Below are 23,109 nucleotides of genomic sequence, written 5' to 3'. Positions count from 1 at the left end.
TCTATGAATATAATGATTCACACTAACCTTACTACTCAAATAAAGGAGGCGCAACAAGGAGTTTTAAAAGAGGGAAATTTAAAGGATGAAATACCCAAAGGATCGGAGAAGCATCTTAATATTCGGGAATATGGAACCCGGTATAGGGCTGAAAGAATTTGGGTACCAAAATTTGGAGATATGAGAGAAATGGTACTTAGAGAAGCTCATAAAACCAGATACTCAATACATCCTGGAACGGGGAAGATGTACAAGGATCTTAAGAAACATTTTTGGTGGCCAGGTATGAAAGCCGATATTGCTAAATATGTAGGAGAATGTTTGACGTGTTCTAAGGTCAAAGCTGAACATCAGAAACCATCAGGTCTACTACAACAACCTGAAATCCCGGAATGGAAATGGGAAAACATTACCATGGATTTCATTACTAAATTGCCAAGGACTGCAAGTGGTTATGATACTATTTGGGTAATAGTTGATCGTCTCACCAAGTCAGCACACTTCCTGCCAATAAGAGAAGATGACAAGATGGAGAAGTTAGCACGACTGTATTTGAAGGAAGTCGTCTCCAGACATGGAATACCAATCTCTATTATCTCTGATAGGGATGGCAGATTTATTTCAAGATTCTGGCAGACATTACAGCAAGCATTGGGAACTCGTCTAGACATGAGTACTGCCTATCATCCACAAACTGATGGGCAGAGTGAAAGGATGATACAAACGCTTGAAGACATGCTACGAGCTTGTGTTATTGATTTCGAAAACAGTTGTGATCGACATCTACCGTTAGCAGAATTTTCCTACAACAACAGCTACCATTCAAGCATTGAGATGGCGCCGTTTGAAGCACTTTATGGTAGAAAGTGCAGGTCTCCGATTTGTTGGAGTGAAGTGGGGGATAGACAGATTACGGGTCCGGAGATAATACAAGAAACTACCGAGAAAATCATCCAAATTCAACAAAGATTGAAAACCGCCCAGAGTCGACAAAAGAGCTACGCGGACAGTAAAAGAAAAGATATAGAGTTTGAAATTGGAGAAATGGTCATACTTAAGGTTTCACCTTGGAAAGGCGTTGTTCAATTTGGTAAACCAGGGAAACTAAATCCAAGGTACATTGGACCATTCGAGATTATAGATCGTGTCGGACCAGTAGCTTACCAACTGGAGCTACCTCAACAACTGGCGGCTGTACATAACACTTTCCACGTCTCAAATTTGAAGAAATGTTTTGCTAAAAAAGATCTCACTATTCCGTTGGATGAAATCCAAATCAATGAAAAACTTCAATTCATTGAAGAACCCGTCGAAATAATGGATCATGAGGTTAAGAGACTTAAACAAAACAAGATACCGATTGTTAAGGTTCGATGGAATGCTCGTAGAGGACCCGAGTTCACCTGGGAGTGTGAAGATCAGATGAATAAGAAATACCCGCATTTATTTCCAGAAGATACCTCAACACCTCCAACTGCTTAAAATTTCGGGACAAAATTTATTTAACGGGTAGGTACTGTAGTGACCCGAACTTTTCCATGTTTATATATATATTAAATGAATTTGTTATTTACATGATTAAGTGTTTCCAACATGTTAAGCAATCAAACTTGTTAAGACTTGATTAATTGAAATAGGTTTCATATAGACAATTGACCACCCAAGTTGACCGGTGATTCACGAACGTTAAAACTTGTAAAAACTATACGATGACATATATATGGTTATATATATAGTTAACAAGATTTTATTATAAGTATGTATCTCATTAGGTATTTTAACAATGAGTTATATACATAAAAATGAGACTATTAATTTAAGAAACTCGAAAACGATATATATAACGATTATCTTTATAACAACGTCTTACTAGGTACATATGAATCATATTAAGATATTGATACACTTGGTTAATTATTTTAAATGATAAGTAAATATATTATTAAGTGTATTAACAATGAAATACATATGTAAAAATAAGACTACTAACTTAATGATTTCGAAACGAGACATATATGTAACGATTATCGTTGTAACGACATTTAACTGTATATATATCATACTAAGATATATTATATATCATAATATCATGATAATATAACAATTTAACATCTCATTTGTTATAATAAACAATGGGTTAACAACATTCAACAAGATCGTTAACCTAAAGGTTTCAAAACAACATTTACATGTAACGACTAACGATGACTTAACGACTCAGTTAAAATGTATATACATGTAGTGTTTTAATATGTATTCATACACTTTTTAAATACTTCAAGACACTTATCAAAATACTTCTACTTAACAAAAATGCTTACAATTACATCCTCGTTCAGTTTCATCAACAATTCTACTCGTATGCACCCGTATTCGTACTCGTACAATACACAGCTTTTAGATGTATGTACTATTGGTATATACACTCTAATTATCAGCTCTTAGTAGCCCATGTGAGTCAACTAACACATGTAGGAACCATCATTTGGCAACTAGCATGAAATATCTCATAAAATTATAAAAATATGAGTAATCATTCATGACTTATTTACATGAAAACAAAATTACATATCCTTTATATCTAATCCATACACCAACGACCAAAAACACCTACAAACACTTTCATTCTTCAATTTTCTTCACCTAATTGATCTCTCTCAAGTTCTATCTTCAAGTTCTAAGTGTTCTTCATAAATTCCAAAAGTTCTAGTTTCATAAAATCAAGAATACTTTCAAGATTGCAAGTTTACTTCCAAGTTTTCTAAATCCATTCCAAGTAATCATCCAAGATCAAGAAACCTTTGTTACTTACAGTAGGTTATCTTTCTAATACAAGGTAATAATCATATTCAAACTTTAATTCAATTTCTATAACTATAACAATCTTATTTCGAGTGGAAATCTTACTTGAAATTGTTTTCGTGTCATGATTCTGCTTCAAGAACTTTCAAGCCATCCAAGGATCCTTTGAAGCTAGATCTATTTTTCTTATTTCCAGTAGGTTTATCCAAGGAACTTGAGGTAGTAAAGATGTTCATAACATCATTCGATTCATACATATAAAGCTATCTTATTCGAAGTTTTAAACTTGTAATCACTAGAACATAGTTTAGTTAATTTTAAACTTGTTCGCAAATAAAAGTTAATCCTTCTAACTTGACTTTTAAAATCAACTAAACACATTTTCTATATCTATATGATATGCTAACTTAATGATTTAAAACCTGGAAACGCGAAAAACACCGTAAAATCGAATTTACGCCGTCGTAGTAACACCGCGGGCTATTTTGGGTTAGTTAATTAAAAACTATGATAAACTTTGATTTAAAAGTTGTTATTTTGGGAAAATGATTTTTATTATGAACATGAAACTATATCCAAAAATTATGGTTAAACTCAAAGTGGAAGTATGTTTTCTAAAATGGTCATCTAGACGTCGTTCTTTCGACTGAAATGGCTACCTTTACAAAAATAACTTGTAACTTATTTTTCTGACTATAAACCTATAATTTTTCTGTTTAGATTCATAAAATAGAGTTCAATATGAAACCATAGCAATTTTATTCACTCAAAACGGATTTAAAATGAAGAAGTTATGGGTAAAACAAGATTGGATAATTTTTCTCATTTTAGCTACGTGAAAATTGGTAACAAATCTATTCCAACCATAACTTAATCAACTTGTATTGTATATTATGTAATCTTGAGATACCATAGACACGTATACAATGTTTCGATCTATCATGTCGACACATCTATATATATTTCGGAACAACCATAGACACTCTATATGTGAATGTTGGAGTTAGCTATACATGGTTGAGGTTGATTCCAAAATATATATAGTTTGAGTTGTGATCAATACTGAGATACGTATACACTGGGTCGTGGATTGATTCAAGATAATATTTATCGATTTATTTATGTACATCTAACTATGGACAACTAGTTGTAGGTTACTAACGAGGACAGCTGACTTAATAAACTTAAAACATCAAAATATATTAAAAGCGTTGTAAATATATTTTGAACATACTTTGATATATATGTATATATTGTTATAGGTTCGTGAATCAACCAGTGGCCAAGTCTTACTTCCCGACGAAGTAAAAATCTGTGAAAGTGAGTTATAGTCCCACTTTTAAAATCTAATATTTTTGGGATGAGAATACATGCAGGTTTTATAAATGATTTACAAAATAGACACAAGTACGTGAAACTACATTCTATGGTTGAATTATCGAAATCGAATATGCCCCTTTTTATTAAGTCTGGTGATCTAAGAATTAGGGAACACACACCCTAATTGACGCGAATCCTAAAGATAGATCTATTGGGCCTAACAAACCCCATCCAAAGTACCGGATGCTTTAGTACTTCGAAATTTATATCATATCCGAAGGGTATCCCGGAATGATGGGGATATTCTTATATATGCATCTTGTTAATGTCGGTTACCAGGTGTTCACCATATGAATGATTTTTATCTCTATGTATGGGATGTGTATTGAAATATGAAATCTTGTGGTCTATTATTATGATTTGATATATATAGGTTAAACCTATAACTCACCAACATTTTTGTTGACGTTTTAAGCATGTTTATTCTCAGGTGATTATTAAGAGCTTCCGCTGTCGCATACTTAAATAAGGACGAGATTTGGAGTCCATGCTTGTATGATATTGTGTAAAAACTGCATTCAAGAAACTTATTTTGTTGTAACATATTTGTATTGTAAACCATTATGTAATGGTCGTGTGTAAACAGGATATTTTAGATTATCATTATTTGATAATCTACGTAAAGCCTTTTAAACCTTTATTGATGAAATAAAGGTTATGGTTTGTTTTAAAATGAATGCAGTCTTTGAAAAACGTCTCATATAGAGGTCAAAACCTCGCAACGAAATCAATTAATATGGAACGTTTTTAATCAATAAGAACGGGACATTTCAGTTGGTATCAGAGCGTTGGTCTTAGAGAACCAGAATTTTGCATTAGTGTGTCTTATCGAGTTTGTTAGGATGCATTAGTGAGTCTGGACTTCGACCGTGTTTACTTGAAAAATGATTGCTTAACAAATTTTGTTGGAAACTATATATTTTTAACATGTGAATATTATGTGATATATTAATCACTTAACGCGTTTGATATTATGTGATAGATGTCTACCTCTAGAACAAGTCCCATTGACTCACCTAATAATAATGAAGAGTCAAATGTAAATTGGAATGATTCGTGGACTGATTCACAAGTTCCCGAAGAGGAACCGGAAGAAGAGTCGGAACCGGAAGAAGAATCGGAACCGGAAGAAGAAATAGAACCGGTGGGGGAAATAATAAAACAGTTAAGTAAAAGAAAATCCTCAACCAACCGACCAAGGTTAATTATGATCAATGGTGTTTCCGCCAAGGAAGCAAAATATTGGGAGGATTACCAATTCTCCGATGAATCGGATTCCGACGAGAATTCTGATGATGTTATAGAAATTACCCCAACTGAATTTAAAAAGGCAAAAGAAAATAATAAGAGAAAGGGTATAAAAATAGAGAAATCTAATTCCAACCCCGATGAACTTTATATGTATCGTCAACCCCCGAAGTCCTTAAGTTGTAACAATGACCCGGGAACCTCTAAACCACCAGGTTTTTCTAAACCAATGTGGAAAACGACGGCTCGTATTAGGGGAACATCATATATCCCTAGAAACTTGGCAAAACGAACCAAAACCGAAGAAGAAGAAACAAGCGAGTCGGAATAAGATAGTTGTATTTGTGTGGTGTAATATATGTAATATAGTGTGCTTATGCTTTATGATATATGTAAAAATTGCTTGTATTAATAAGTATTTTTTTTATGAATCTAACTCTTGTCTATTTTACAGTATAAAAACACAAAATGGATAGACAACTCAATATTTTAAGAGACCTACCCGGAGACATGATTGATGAAATCTTGTCTAGAGTCGGTCAGAATTCTTCGGCACAACTATTTAAGGCAAGATCAGTTTGTAAAACATTCGAAGAACGTTCCAAGAATGTCTTGGTTTATAAGAGACTTTCGTTTGAAAGATGGGGGATATCACATTGGGAAACCCATAAGTTACGATGTGTTTACTTTGACGCATATATTGCGGGGAACCCAAATGCTATTTTACACAACGGGTTAAGAAATTATTTTGACTCAATGTATCCGAATATAGGACTTCATGATTTAGAAAAAGCGGCTAACATGCAACATAAAGAAGCATGCTATGCTTACGGGTTAGTAATGTTCGCTTCTCACCAAAGTGAGAAAAAGAACATCGGGCTACAACTATTAAACAAAACGTTCCCACAAGTGACGGAGTCGGTAATTGGGGTAAGAAATGAGGTTTTTAGGTTATTACGAGACTGTTGGTCATTACATAACCCTCGTCCCTTTGACGACGTTACAACACGCTGTCTTAACAACGGCCATAACGGTTATGTTCCACAAGACCAAGGATGGAAAGTAGTCCTAGTAAAACCAGAATGCATGACTTGTTTCTGGACGTATGAATTACGTGTCTTTATTGCCTTTGCTGAATGACTTGTGTACTAGCTAGAATTATCTTCACAACTATCTTGTATCAAAGTTATTGTGTGTTATATTTCATGCTTTATGTAAAATAAGCGGTATTGTAAGTTTGTAAAATATTGTATAAAAGTTTGAACGCGAAATATTATTATAATCAGTTTTTCATATAGAATTGTAGTAGTTGAATTGTATATTAGCTACTAAGTATGAACTTAACGGGTAGGTACTACCCGAATTTAAACTTATAAAACGCTAATATGAAGAAAAAGCTTTTATAAATGAGTTCATATTATGCTACGAAATACTATTAACTACTCTTAATATTCTGTATGATTAACTTGTTCCATTTGACTATTTTGAAGGAAATGGCACCGACTACTCGACACACCGTGAATATGAATGAAGAGGAATTCCGTACTTTTCTAGCTTCAAACATAGCCGCAGTACAGGCTGCGCTACATACCAACAATAACCTTGGATCTAGCAGTACAGGAAATCGTGTAGGATGCACCTACAAAGAATTCACTGCCTGCAAACCGTTGGAATTTGATGGAACCGAAGGACCGATCGGATTGAAACGGTGGACCGAGAAGGTCGAATCGGTGTTTGCCATAAGTAAGTGTACTGAAGAGGACAAAGTGAAGTACGCTACGCATACCTTCACAGGTTCTGCGTTAACATGGTGGAATACCTATCTAGAGAAAGTGGGACAAGACGATGCGTACGCACTACCGTGGTCAGCATTCAAGCACTTGATGAACGAGAAGTACCGTCCCAGAACCGAGGTCAATAAGCTCAAGACAGAACTTAGAGGGTTACGAACCCAAGGACTTGATATTACCACGTACGAAAGACGATTCACAGAATTGTGCCTATTGTGTCCGGGAGCATTCGAAGATGAGGAAGAGAAGATCGACGCGTTTGTGAAAGGATTACCGGAAAGAATCCATGAAGATATAAGTTCACACGAGCCCGCCTCCATACAACAGGCGTGTAGAATGGCTCACAAACTAGTGAACCAGATTGAAGAAAGAATTAAAGAACAGACTGCTGAAGAGGCTAATGTGAAGCAAGTCAAAAGAAAGAGGGAGGAAAACGGTGATAAGAATCACCAATACAAAAACAACAGCAATTACAACAATAATCGCAACAATTATCCCAACAATCGCAACATCAATCGCAACTACAACAAACGGCCCAACAACAACAACAACAGCAACTACAACAATCATCCCAACAACAATAATAACCGCAACAACAACAACAATCAGAAGCAGCTATGCCAAAGGTGTGAAAAGTATCACTCGGGGTTCTGCACCAAATTTTGCAACAAGTGTAAAAGAAATGGTCATAGCGCGGCGAAGTGTGAGGTCTAAGGACCAGGGGTTAATAGAACGAAAGGAACAAATGGTGTCGGAACGAGTAATGGCGGAGCAAGTAGTGTCGGAGCAAGTTATGCCAATGTAGTTTGTTATAAATGTGGAAAACCGGGCCACATTATTAGAAATTGCCCGAACCAGGAGAACACGAATGGACAAGGCCGCGGAAGAGTTTTCAATATTAATGCGGCAGAGGCACAGGAAGACCCGGAACTTGTTACGGGTACGTTTCTTATTGACAATAAATCTGCTTACGTTTTATTTGATTCGGGTGTGGATAGAAGCTATATGAGTAGAGATTTTTGTGCTAAATTAAGTTGTCCATTGACGCCTTTGGATAGTAAATTTTTACTCGAATTAGCAAATGGTAAATTAATTTCAGCAGATAATATATGTCGGAATCAAGAAATTAAACTGGTTAGCGATACATTTAAGATTGATTTAATACCAGTAGAGTTAGGGAGTTTTGATGTGATAATCGGTATGGACTGGTTGAAAGAAGTGAAAGCAGAGATCGTTTGTTATAAAAATGCAATTCGCATTATACGAGAAAAAGGAAAACCCTTAATGGTGTACGGAGAAAAGGGCAACACGAAGCTACATCTTATTAGTAATTTGAAGGCACAAAAACTAATAAGAAAAGGTTGCTATGCTGTTCTAGCACACGTCGAGAAAGTACAAACTGAAGAAAAGAGCATCAATGATGTTCCCATTGCAAAAGAATTTCCCGATGTATTTCCGAAAGAATTACCGGGATTACCCCCACATCGATCCGTTGAATTTCAAATAGATCTTGTACCAGGAGCTGCACCAATAGCTCGTGCTCCTTACAGACTCGCACCCGGCGAGATGAAAGAACTGCAAAGCCAATTACAAGAACTTTTAGAGCGTGGTTTCATTCGACCAAGCACATCACCGTGGGGAGCTCCTGTTTTGTTTGTCAAGAAGAAAGATGGTACATTCAGGTTGTGTATCGACTACCGAGAGTTGAACAAACTTACCATCAAGAACCGCTACCCACTACCGAGAATCGACGACTTATTTGATCAACTACAAGGCTCGTCTGTTTATTCAAAGATTGACTTACGTTCCGGGTATCATCAAATGCGGGTGAAAGAAGATGACATTCCAAAGACTGCTTTCAGAACACGTTACGGTCATTACGAGTTTATGGTCATGCCGTTTGGTTTAACTAATGCACCAGCAGTGTTCATGGACCTTATGAACCGAGTGTGTGGACCATACCTTGAGAAGTTTGTCATTGTTTTCATTGATGACATACTTATTTACTCAAAGAATGACCAAGAATGCGGTGAACATTTGAGAAAGGTGTTAGAAGTATTGAGGAAGGAAGAATTGTACGCTAAATTTTCAAAGTGTGCATTTTGGTTGGAAGAAGTTCAATTCCTCGGTCACATAGTGAACAAAGAAGGTATTAAGGTGGATCCGGCAAAGATAGAAACTGTTGAAAAGTGGGAAACCCCGAAAACTCCGAAACCCATACGCCAGTTTTTAGGATTAGCTGGTTACTACAGAAGGTTCATCCAAGACTTTTCCAGAATAGCAAAACCCTTGACTGCATTAACGCATAAAGGGAAGAAATTTGAATGGAATGATGAACAAGAGAAAGCGTTTCAATTATTAAAGAAAAAGCTAACTACGACACCTATATTGTCATTGCCTGAAGGAAATGATGATTTGGTGATTTATTGTGATGCATCAAAGCAAGGTCTCGGTTGTGTATTAATGCAACGGACGAAGGTGATTGCTTATGCGTCTAGACAATTGAAGATTCACGAACAAAATTATACGACGCATGATTTGGAATTAGGCGCGGTTGTTTTTGCATTAAAGACTTGGAGGCACTACTTATATGGGGTCAAAAGTATTATATATACCGACCACAAAAGTCTTCAACACATATTTAATCAGAAACAACTGAATATGAGGCAGCGTAGGTGGATTGAATTGTTGAATGATTACGACTTTGAGATTCGTTACCACTCGGGGAAGGCAAATGTGGTAGCCGACGCCTTGAGCAGAAAGGACAGAGAACCCATTCGAGTAAAATCTATGAATATAATGATTCACACTAACCTTACTACTCAAATAAAGGAGGCGCAACAAGGAGTTTTAAAAGAGGGAAATTTAAAGGATGAAATACCCAAAGGATCGGAGAAGCATCTTAATATTCGGGAAGATGGAACCCGGTATAGGGCTGAAAGAATTTGGGTACCAAAATTTGGAGATATGAGAGAAATGGTACTTAGAGAAGCTCATAAAACCAGATACTCAATACATCCTGGAACGAGGAAGATGTACAAGGATCTTAAGAAACATTTTTGGTGGCCAGGTATGAAAGCCGATATTGCTAAATATGTAGGAGAATGTTTGACGTGTTCTAAGGTCAAAGCTGAACATCAGAAACCATCAGGTCTACTACAACAACCTGAAATCCCGGAATGGAAATGGGAAAACATTTCCATGGATTTCATTACTAAATTGCCAAGGACTGCAAGTGGTTATGATACTATTTGGGTAATAGTTGATCGTCTCACCAAGTCAGCACACTTCCTGCCAATAAGAGAAGATGACAAGATGGAGAAGTTAGCACGACTGTATTTGAAGGAAGTCGTCTCCAGACATGGAATACCAATCTCTATTATCTCTGATAGGGATGGCAGATTTATTTCAAGATTCTGGCAGACATTACAGCAAGCATTGGGAACTCGTCTAGACATGAGTACTGCCTATCATCCACAAACTGATGGGCAGAGTGAAAGGATGATACAAACGCTTGAAGACATGCTACGAGCTTGTGTTATTGATTTCAGAAACAGTTAGGATCGACATCTACCGTTAGCAGAATTTTCCTACAACAACAGCTACCATTCAAGCATTGAGATGGCGCCGTTTGAAGCACTTTATGGTAGAAAGTGCAGGTCTCCGATTTGTTGGAGTGAAGTGGGGGATAGACAGATTACGGGTCCGGAGATAATACAAGAAACTACCGAGAAAATCATCCAAATTCAACAAAGATTGAAAACCGCCCAGAGTCGACAAAAGAGCTACGCGGACAGTAAAAGAAAAGATATAGAGTTTGAAATTGGAGAAATGGTCATGCTTAAGGTTTCACCTTGGAAAGGCGTTGTTCAATTTGGTAAACCAGGGAAACTAAATCCAAGGTACATTGGACCATTCAAGATTATAGATCGTGTCGGACCAGTAGCTTACCAACTGGAGCTACCTCAACAACTGGCGGCTGTACATAACACTTTCCACGTCTCAAATTTGAAGAAATGTTTTGCTAAAGAAGATCTCACTATTCCGTTGGATGAAATCCAAATCAATGAAAAACTTCAATTCATTGAAGAACCCGTCGAAATAATGGATCATGAGGTTAAGAGACTTAAACAAAACAAGATACCGATTGTTAAGGTTCGATGGAATGCTCGTAGAGGACCCGAGTTCACCTGGGAGTGTGAAGATCAGATGAATAAGAAATACCCGCATTTATTTCCAGAAGATACCTCAACACCTCCAACTGCTTAAAATTTCGGGACAAAATTTATTTAACGGGTAGGTACTGTAGTGACCCGAACTTTTCCATGTTTATATATATATTAAATGAATTTGTTATTTACATGATTAAGTGTTTCCAACATGTTAAGCAATCAAACTTGTTAAGACTTGATTAATTGAAATAGGTTTCATATAGACAATTGACCACCCAAGTTGACCGGTGATTCACGAACGTTAAAACTTGTAAAAACTATACGATGACATATATATGGTTATATATATAGTTAACATGATTTTATTATAAGTATGTATCTCATTAGGTATTTTAACAATGAGTTATATACATAAAAATGAGACTATTAATTTAAGAAACTCGAAAACGATATATATAACGATTATCGTTATAACAACGTCTTTCTAGGTACATATGAATCATATTAAGATATTGATACACTTGGTTAATTATTTTAAATGATAAGTAAATATATTATTAAGTGTATTAACAATGAAATACATATGTAAAAATAAGACTACTAACTTAATGATTTCGAAACGAGACATATATGTAACGATTATCGTTGTAACGACATTTAACTGTATATATATATCATACTAAGATATATTATATATCATAATATCATGATAATATAACAATTTAACATCTCATTTGTTATAATAAACAATGGGTTAACAACATTCAACAAGATCGTTAACCTAAAGGTTTCAAAACAACATTTACATGTAACGACTAACGATGACTTAACGACTCAGTTAAAATGTATATACATGTAGTGTTTTAATATGTATTCATACACTTTTTAAATACTTCAAGAAACTTATCAAAATACTTCTACTTAACAAAAATGCTTACAATTACATCCTCGTTCAGTTTCATCAACAATTCTACTCGTATGCACCCGTATTCGTACTCGTACAATACACAGCTTTTAGATGTATGTACTATTGGTATATACACTCTAATGATCAGCTCTTAGTAGCCCATGTGAGTCAACTAACACATGTAGGAACCATCATTTGGCAACTAGCATGAAATATCTCATAAAATTACAAAAATATGAGTAATCATTCATGACTTATTTACATGAAAACAAAATTACATATCCTTTATATCTAATCCATACACCAACGACCAAAAACACCTACAAACACTTTCATTCTTCAATTTTCTTCACCTAATTGATCTCTCTCAATTTCTATCTTCAAGTTCTAAGTGTTTTTCATAAATTCCAAAAGTTCTAGTTTCATAAAATCAAGAATACTTTCAAGATTGCAAGTTTACTTCCAAGTTTTCTAAATCCATTCCAAGTAATCATCCAAGATCAAGAAACCTTTGTTACTTACAGTAGGTTATCTTTCTAATACAAGGTAATAATCATATTCAAACTTTAATTCAATTTCTATAACTATAACAATCTTATTTCGAGTGGAAATCTTACTTGAAATTGTTTTCGTGTCATGATTCTGCTTCAAGAACTTTCAAGCCATCCAAGGATCCTTTGAAGCTAGATCTATTTTTCTTATTTCCAGTAGGTTTATCCAAGGAACTTTAGGTAGTAAAGATGTTCATAACATCATTGGATTCATACATATAAAGCTATCTTATTCGAAGTTTTAAACTTGTAATCACTAGAACATAGTTTAGTTAATTTTAAACTTGTTCGCAAATAAAAGTTAATCCTTCTAACTTGACTTTTAAAATCAACTAAAGACATTTTCTATATCTATATGATATGCTAACTTAATGATTTAAAACCTGGAAACACGAAAAACACCGTAAAATCGAATTTACGCCGTCGTAGTAACACCGCGGGCTGTTTTGGGTTAGTTAATTAAAAACTATGATAAACTTTGATTTAAAAGTTGTTATTTTGGGAAAATGATTTTTATTATGAACATGAAACTATATCCAAAAATTATGGTTAAACTCAAAGTGGAAGCATGTTTTCTAAAATGGTCATCTAGACGTCGTTTTTTCGACTGAAATGGCTACCTTTACAAAAATGACTTGTAACTTATTTTTCTGACTATAAACCTATAATTTTTCTGTTTAGATTCATAAAATAGAGTTCAATATGAAACCATAGCAATTTGATTCACTCAAAACGGATTTAAAATGAAGAAGTTATGGGTAAAACAAGATTGGATAATTTTTCTCATTTTAGCTACGTGAAAATTGGTAACAAATCTATTCCAACCATAACTTAATCAACTTGTATTGTATATTATGTAATCTTGAGATACCATAGACACGTATACAATGTTTCGATCTATCATGTCGACACATCTATATATATTTCGGAACAACCATAGACACTCTATATGTGAATGTTGGAGTTAGCTATACATGGTTGAGGTTGATTCCAAAATATATATAGTTTGAGTTGTGATCAATACTGAGATACGTATACACTGGGTCGTGGATTGATTCAAGATAATATTTATCGATTTATTTCTGTACATCTAACTATGGACAACTAGTTGTAGGTTACTAACGAGGACAGCTGACTTAATAAACTTAAAACATCAAAATATATTAAAAGCGTTGTAAATATATTTTGAACATACTTTGATATATATGTATATATTGTTATAGGTTCGTGAATCAACCAGTGGCCAAGTCTTACTTCCCGACGAAGTAAAAATCTGTGAAAGTGAGTTATAGTCCCACTTTTAAAATCTAATATTTTTGGGATGAGAATACATGCAGGTTTTATAAATGATTTACAAAATAGACACAAGTACGTGAAACTACATTCTATGGTTGAATTATCGAAATCGAATATGCCCCTTTTTATTAAGTCTAGTAATCTAAGAATTAGGGAACAGACACCCTAATTGACGCGAATCCTAAAGATAGATCTATTGGGCCTAACAAACCCCATCCAAAGTACCGGATGCTTTAGTACTTCGAAATTTATATCATATCCGAAGGGTATCCCGGAATGATGGGGATATTCTTATATATGCATCTTGTTAATGTCGGTTACCAGGTGTTCACCATATGAATGATTTTTATCTCTATGTATGGGATGTGTATTGAAATATGAAATCTTGTGGTCTATTATTATGATTTGATATATATAGGTTAAACCTATAACTCACCAACATTTTTGTTGACGTTTTAAGCATGTTTATTCTCAGGTGATTATTAAGAGCTTCCGCTGTCGCATACTTAAATAAGGACGAGATTTGGAGTCTATGCTTGTATGATATTGTGTAAAAACTGCATTCAAGAAACTTATTTTGTTGTAACATATTTGTATTGTAAACCATTATGTAATGGTCGTGTGTAAACAGGATATTTTAGATTATCATTATTTGATAATCTACGTAAAGCCTTTTAAACCTTTATTGATGAAATAAAGGTTATGGTTTGTTTTAAAATGAATGCAGTCTTTGAAAAGCGTCTCATATAGAGGTCAAAACCTCGCAACGAAATCAATTAATATGGAACGTTTTTAATCAATAAGAACGGGACATTTCAGTTGGTATCAGAGCGTTGGTCTTAGAGAACCAGAATTTTGCATTAGTGTGTCTTATCGAGTTTGTTAGGATGCATTAGTGAGTCTGGACTTCGACCGTGTTTACTTGAAAAATGATTGCTTAACAAATTTTGTTGGAAACTATATATTTTTAACATGTGAATATTATGTGATATATTAATCACTTAACGCGTTTGATATTATGTGATAGATGTGTACCTCTAGAACAAGTCCCATTGACTCACCTAATAATAATGAAGAGTCAAATGTAAATTGGAATGATTCGTGGACTGATTCACAAGTTCCCAAAGAGGAACCGGAAGAAGAGTCGGAACCGGAAGAAGAATCGGAACCGGAAGAAGAATCGGGACCGGATGAAGAAATAGAACCGGTGGGGGAAATAATAAAACGGTTAAGTAAAAGAAAATCCTCAACCAACCGACCAAGGTTAATTATGGTCAATGGTGTTTCCGCCAAGGAAGCAAAATATTGGGAGGATTACCAATTCTCCGATGAATCGGATTCCGACGAGAATTCCGATGATGTTATAGAAATTACCCCAACTGAATTTAAAAAGGCAAAAGAAAATAATAAGGGAAAGGGCATAAAAATAGAGAAATCTAATTCCAACCCCGATGAACTTTATATGTATCGTCAACCCCCGAAGTCCTTAAGTTGTAACAATGACCCGGGAACCTCTAAACCACCAGGTTTTTCTAAACCAATGTGGAAAACGACGGCTCGTATTAGGGGAACATCATATATCCCTAGAAACTTGGCAAAACGAACCAAAACCGAAGAAGAAGAAACAAGCGAGTCGGAATAAGATAGTTGTATTCGTGTGGTGTAATATATGTAATATAGTGTGCTTATGCTTTATGATATATGTAAAAATTGTTTGTATTAATAAGTATTTTTTTTATGAATCTAACTCTTGTCTATTTTACAGTATAAAAACACAAAATGGATAGACAACCCAATATTTTAAGAGACCTACCCGGAGACATGATTGATGAAATCTTGTCTAGAGTCGGTCCGAATTCTTCGGCACAACTATTCAAGGCGAGATCAGTTTGTAAGACATTCGAAGAACGTTCCAAGAATGTCTTGGTTTATAAGAGACTTTCGTTTGAAAGATGGGGGATATCACATTGGGAAACCCATAAGTTACGATGTGTTTACTTTGACGCATATATTGCGGGGAACCCAAATGCTATTTTACACAACGGGTTAAGAAATTATTTTGACTCAATGTATCCGAATATAGGACTTCATGATTTAGAAAAAGCGGCTAACATGCAACATAAAGAAGCATGCTATGCTTACGGGTTAGTAATGTTCGCTTCTCACCAAAGTGAGAAAAAGAACATCGGGCTACAACTATTAAACAAAACGTTCCCACAAGTGACGGAGTCGGTATTTGGGGTAAGAAATGAGGTTTTTAGGTTATTACGAGACTGTTGGTCATTACGTAACCCTCGTCCCTTTAACGACGTTACAACACGCTGTCTTAACAACGGCCATAACAGTTATGTTCCACAAGACCAAGGATGGAAAGTAGTCCTAGTAAAACCAGAATGCATGACTTGTTTCTGGACGTATGAATTACGTGTCTTTATTGCCTTTGCTGAATGACTTGTGTACTAGCTAGAATTATCTTCACAACTATCTTGTATCAAAGTTATTGTGTGTTATATTTCATGCTTTATGTAAAATAAGCGGTATTGTAAGTTTGTAAAATATTGTATAAAAGTTTGAACGCGAAATATTATTATAATCAGTTTTTCATATAGAATTGTAGTAGTTGAATTGTATATTAGCTACTAAGTATGAACTTAACGGGTAGGTACTACCCGAATTTAAACTTATAAAACGCTAATATGAAGAAAAAGCTTTTATAAATGAGTTCATATTATGCTACGAAATACTATTAACTACTCTTAATATTCTGTATGATTAACTTGTTCCATTTGACTATTTTGAAGGAAATGGCACCGACTACTCGACACACCGTGAATATGAATGAAGAGGAATTCCGTACTTTTCTAGCTTCAAACATAGCCGCAGTACAGGCTGCGCTACATACCAACAATAACCTTGGATCTAGCAGTACAGGAAATCGTGTAGGATGCACCTACAAAGAATTCACTGCCTGCAAACCGTTGGAATTTGATGGAACCGAAGGACCGATCGGATTGAAACGGTGGACCGAGAAGGTCGAATCGGTGTTTGCCATAAGTAAGTGTACTGAAGAGGACAAAGTGAAGTACGCTACGCATACCTTCACAGGTTCTGCGTTAACATGGTGGAATACCTATCTAGAGCAAGTGGGACAAGACGATGCGTACGCACTACCGTGGTCAGCATTCAAGCACTTGATGAACGAGAAGTACCGTCCCAGAACCGAGGTCAATAAGCTCAAGACAGAACTTAGAGGGTTACGAACCCAAGGACTTGATATTACCACGTACGAAAGACGATTCACAGAATTGTGCCTATTGTGTCCGGGAGCATTCGAAGATGAGGAAGAGAAGATCGACGCGTTTGTGAAAGGATTACCGGAAAGAATCCAAGAAGATATAAGTTCACACGAGCCTGCCTCCATACAACAGGCATGTAGAATGGCTCACAAACTAGTGAACCAGATTGAAGAAAGAATTAAAGAACAGACTGCTGAAGAGGCCAATGTGAAGCAAGTCAAAAGAAAGTAGGAGGAAAACGGTGATAAGAATCACCAATACAACAACAACAGCAATTACAACAATAATCGCAACAATTATCCCAACAATCGCAACATCAATCGCAACTACAACAAACGGCCCAACAACAACAACAACAACAGCAACTACAACAATCATCCCAATAACAATAATAACCGCAACAACAACAACAATCAGAAGCAGCTATGCCAAAGGTGTGAAAAGTATCACTCGGGGTTCTGCACCAAATTTTGCAACAAGTGTAAAAGAAATGGTCATAGCGTGGAGAAGTGTGAGGTCTAAGGACCAGGGGTTAATAGAACGAAAGGAAAAAATGGTGTCGGAACGAGTAATGGCGGAGCAAGTAGTGTCGGAGCAAGTTATGCCAATGTAGTTTGTTATAAATGTGGAAAACCGGGCCACATTATTAGAAATTGCCCGAACCAGGAGAACACGAATGGACAAGGCCGCGGAAGAGTTTTCAATATTAATGCGGCAGAGGCACAGGAAGACCCGGAACTTGTTACGGGTACGTTTCTTATTGACAATAAATCTGCTTACGTTTTATTTGATTCGGGTGTGGATAGAAGCTATATGAGTAGAGATTTTTGTGCTAAATTAAGTTGTCCATTGACGCCTTTGGATAGTAAATTTTTACTCGAATTAGCAAATGGTAAATTAATTTCAGCAGATAATATATGTCGGAATCGAGAAATTAAACTGGTTAGCGAGACATTTAAGATTGATTTGATACCAGTAGAGTTAGGGAGTTTTGATGTGATAATCGGTATGGACTGGTTGAAAGAAGTGAAAGCAGAGATCGTTTGTTATAAAAATGCAATTCGCATTATACGAGAAAAAGGAAAACCCTTAATGGTGTACGGAGAAAAGGGCAACACGAAGCTACATCTTATTAGTAATTTGAAGGCACAAAAACTAATAAGAAAAGGTTGCTATGTTGTTCTAGCACACGTCGAGAAAGTACAAACTGAAGAAAAGAGCATCAATGATGTTCCCATTGCAAAAGAATTTCCCGATGTATTTCCGAAAGAATTACCGGGATTACCCCCACATCGATCCGTTGAATTTCAAATAGATCTTGTACCAGGAGCTGCACCAATAGCTCGTGCTCCTTACAGACTCGCACCCGTCGAGATGAAAGAACTGCAAAGCCAATTACAAGAACTTTTAGAGCGTGGTTTCATTCGACCAAGCACATCACCGTAGGGAGCTCCTGTTTTGTTTGTCAAGAAGAAAGATGGTACATTCAGGTTGTGTATCGACTACCGAGATTTGAACAAACTTACCATCAAGAACCGCTACCCACTACCGAGAATCGACGACTTATTTGATCAACTACAAGGCTCGTCTGTTTATTCAAAGATTGACTTACGTTCCGGGTATCATCAAATGCGGGTGAAAGAAGATGATATTCCAAAGACTGCTTTCAGAACACGTTACGGTCATTACGAGTTTATGGTCATGCCGTTTGGTTTAACTAATGCACCAGCAGTGTTCATGGACCTTATGAACCGAGTGTGTGGACCATACCTTGAGAAGTTTGTCATTGTTTTCATTGATGACATACTTATTTACTCAAAGAATGACCAAGAATGCGGTGAACATTTGAGAAAGGTGTTAGAAGTATTGAGGAAGGATGAATTGTACGCTAAATTTTCAAAGTGTGCATTTTGGTTGGAAGAAGTTCAATTCCTCGGTCACATAGTGAACAAAGAAGGTATTAAGGTGGATTCGGCAAAGATAGAAACTGTTGAAAAGTGGGAAACCCCGAAAACTCCGAAACACATACGCCAGTTTTTAGGATTAGCTGGTTACTACAGAAGGTTCATCCAAGTCTTTTCCAGAATAGCAAAACCCTTGACTGCATTAACGCATAAAGGGAAGAAATTTGAATGGAATGATGAACAAGAGAAAGCGTTTCAATTATTAAAGAAAAAGCTAACTACGGCACCTATATTGTCATTGCCTGAAGGAAATGATGATTTGGTGATTTATTGTGATGCATCAAAGCAAGGTCTCGGTTGTGTATTAATGCAACAGACGAAGGTGATTGCTTATGCATCTAGACAATTAAAGATTCGCGAACAAAATTATACGACGCATGATTTGGAATTAGGCGCGGTTGTTTTTGCATTAAAGACTTGGAGGCACTACTTATATGGGGTCAAAAGTATTATATATACCGACCACAAAAGTTTTCAACACATATTTAATCAGAAACAACTGAATATGAGGCAGCGTAGGTGGATTGAATTATTGAATGATTACGACTTTGAGATTCGTTACCACCCGAGGAAGGCAAATGTGGTAGCCGACGCCTTGAGCAGAAAGGACAGAGAACCCATTCGAGTAAAATCTATGAATATAATGATTCACACTAACCTTACTACTCAAATAAAGGAGGCGCAACAAGGAGTTTTAAAAAAGGGAAATTTAAAGGATGAAATACCCAAAGGATCGGAGAAGCATCTTAATATTCGGGAATATGGAACCCGGTATAGGGCTGAAAGAATTTGGGTACCAAAATTTAGAGATATGAGAGAAATGGTACTTAGAGAAGCTCATAAAACCAGATACTCAATACATCCTGGAACGGGGAAGATGTACAAGGATCTTAAGAAACATTTTTGGTGGCCAGGTATGAAAGCCGATATTGCTAAATATGTAGGAGAATGTTTGACGTGTTCTAAGGTCAAAGCTGAACATCAGAAACCATCAGGTCTACTACAACAACCTGAAATCCCGGAATGGAAATGGGAAAACATTACCATGGATTTCATTACTAAATTGCCAAGGACTGCAAGTGGTTATGATACTATTTGGGTAATAGTTGATCGTCTCACCAAGTCAGCAAACTTCCTGCCAATAAGAGAAGATGACAAGATGGAGAAGTTAGCACGACTGTATTTGAAGGAAGTCGTCTCCAGACATGGAATACCAATCTCTATTATCTCTGATAGGGATGGCAGATTTATTTCAAGATTCTGGCAGACATTACAGCAAGCATTGGGAACTCGTCTAGACATGAGTACTGCCTATCATCCACAAACTGATGGGCAGAGTGAAAGGATGATACAAACGCTTGAAGACATGCTACGAGCTTGTGTTATTGATTTCGAAAACAGTTGGGATCGACATCTACCGTTAGCAGAATTTTCCTACAAAAACAGCTACCATTCATGCATTGAGATGGCGCCGTTTGAAGCACTTTATGGTAGAAAGTGCAGGTCTCTGATTTGTTAGAGTGAAGTGGGGGATAGACAGATTACGGGTCCGGAGATAATACAAGAAACTACCGAGAAAATCATCCAAATTCAACAAAGATTGAAAACCGCCCAGAGTCGACAAAAGAGCTACGCGGACAGTAAAAGAAAAGATATAGAGTTTGAAATTGGAGAAATGGTCATGCTTAAGGTTTCACCTTGGAAAGGCGTTGTTCAATTTGGTAAACCAGGGAAACTAAATCCAAGGTACATTGGACCATTCAAGATTATAGATCGTGTCGGACCAGTAGCTTACCAACTGGAGCTACCTCAACAACTGGCGGCTGTACATAACACTTTTCACGTCTCAAATTTGAAGAAATGTTTTGCTAAAGAAGATCTCACTATTCCGTTGGATGAAATCCAAATCAATGAAAAACTTCAATTCATTGAAGAACCCGTCGAAATAATGGATCATGAGGTTAAGAGACTTAAACAAAACAAGATACTGATTGTTAAGGTTCGATGGAATGCTCGTAGAGGACCCGAGTTCACCTGGGAGTGTGAAGATCAGATGAAGAAGAAATACCCGCATTTATTTCCAGAAGATACCTCAACACCTCCAACTGCTTAAAATTTCGGGAAAATTTATTTAACGGGTAGGTACTGTAGTGACCCGAACTTTTCCATGTTTATATATATATTAAATGAATTTGTTATTTACATGATTAAGTGTTTCCAACATGTTAAGCAATCAAACTTGTTAAGACTTGATTAATTGAAATAGGTTTCATATAGACAATTGACCACCCAAGTTGACCGGTGATTCACGAACGTTAAAACTTGTAAAAACTATACGATGACATATATATGGTTATATATATAGTTAACATGATTTTATTATAAGTATGTATCTCATTAGGTATTTTAACAATGAGTTATATACATAAAAATGAGACTATTAATTTAAGAAACTCGAAAACGATATATATAACGATTATCGTTATAACAACGTCTTACTAGGTACATATGAATCATATTAAGATATTGATACACTTGGTTAATTATTTTAAATGATAAGTAAATATATTATTAAGTGTATTAACAATGAAATACATATGTAAAAATAAGACTACTAACTTAACGATTTCGAAACGAGACATATATGTAACGATTATCGTTGTAACGACATTTAACTGTATATATATCATACTAAGATATATTATATATCATAATATCATGATAATATAACAATTTAACATCTCATTTGTTATAATAAACAATGGGTTAACAACATTCAACAAGATCGTTAACTTAAAGGTTTCAAAACAACATTTACATGTAACGACTAACGATGACTTAATGACTCAGTTAAAATGTATATACATGTAGTGTTTTAATATGTATTCATACACTTTTTAAATACTTCAAGACACTTATTAAAATACTTCTACTTAACAAAAATGCTTACAATTACATCCTCGTTCAGTTTCATCAACAATTCTACTCGTATGCACCCGTATTCGTACTCGTACAATACACAGCTTTTAGATGTATGTACTATTAGTATATACACTCCAATGATCAGCTCTTAGTAGCCCATGTGAGTCAAATAACACATGTAGGAACCATCATTTGGCAACTAGCATGAAATATCTCATAAAATTACAAAAATATGAGTAATCATTCATGACTTATTTACATGAAAACAAAATTACATATCCTTTATATCTAATCCATACACCAACGACCAAAAACACCTACAAACACTTTCATTCTTCAATTTTCTTCACCTAATTGATCTCTCTCAAGTTCTATCTTCAAGTTCTAAGTGTTCTTCATAAATTCCAAAAGTTCTAGTTTCATAAAATCAAGAATACTTCCAAGATTGCAAGTTTACTTCCAAGTTTTCTAAATCCATTCCAAGTAATCATCCAAGATCAAGAAAACTTTGTTACTTACAGTAGGTTATCTTTCTAATACAAGGTAATAATCATATTCAAACTTTAATTCAATTTCTATAACTATAACAATCTTATTTCGAGTGGAAATCTTACTTGAAATTGTTTTCGTGTCATGATTCTGCTTCAAGAACTTTCAAGCCATCCAAGGATCCTTTGAAGCTAGATCTATTTTTCTTATTTCCAGTAGGTTTATCCAAGGAACTTGAGGTAGTAAAGATGTTCATAACATCATTCGATTCATACATATAAAGCTATCTTAT

The sequence above is a fragment of the Rutidosis leptorrhynchoides genome, chromosome 9 (genome assembly GCF_046630445.1).
Source record: "Rutidosis leptorrhynchoides isolate AG116_Rl617_1_P2 chromosome 9, CSIRO_AGI_Rlap_v1, whole genome shotgun sequence".
Taxonomy (NCBI): Eukaryota; Viridiplantae; Streptophyta; class Magnoliopsida; order Asterales; family Asteraceae; genus Rutidosis; species Rutidosis leptorrhynchoides.
Note: the sequence above shows the minus strand (reverse complement) of the source record.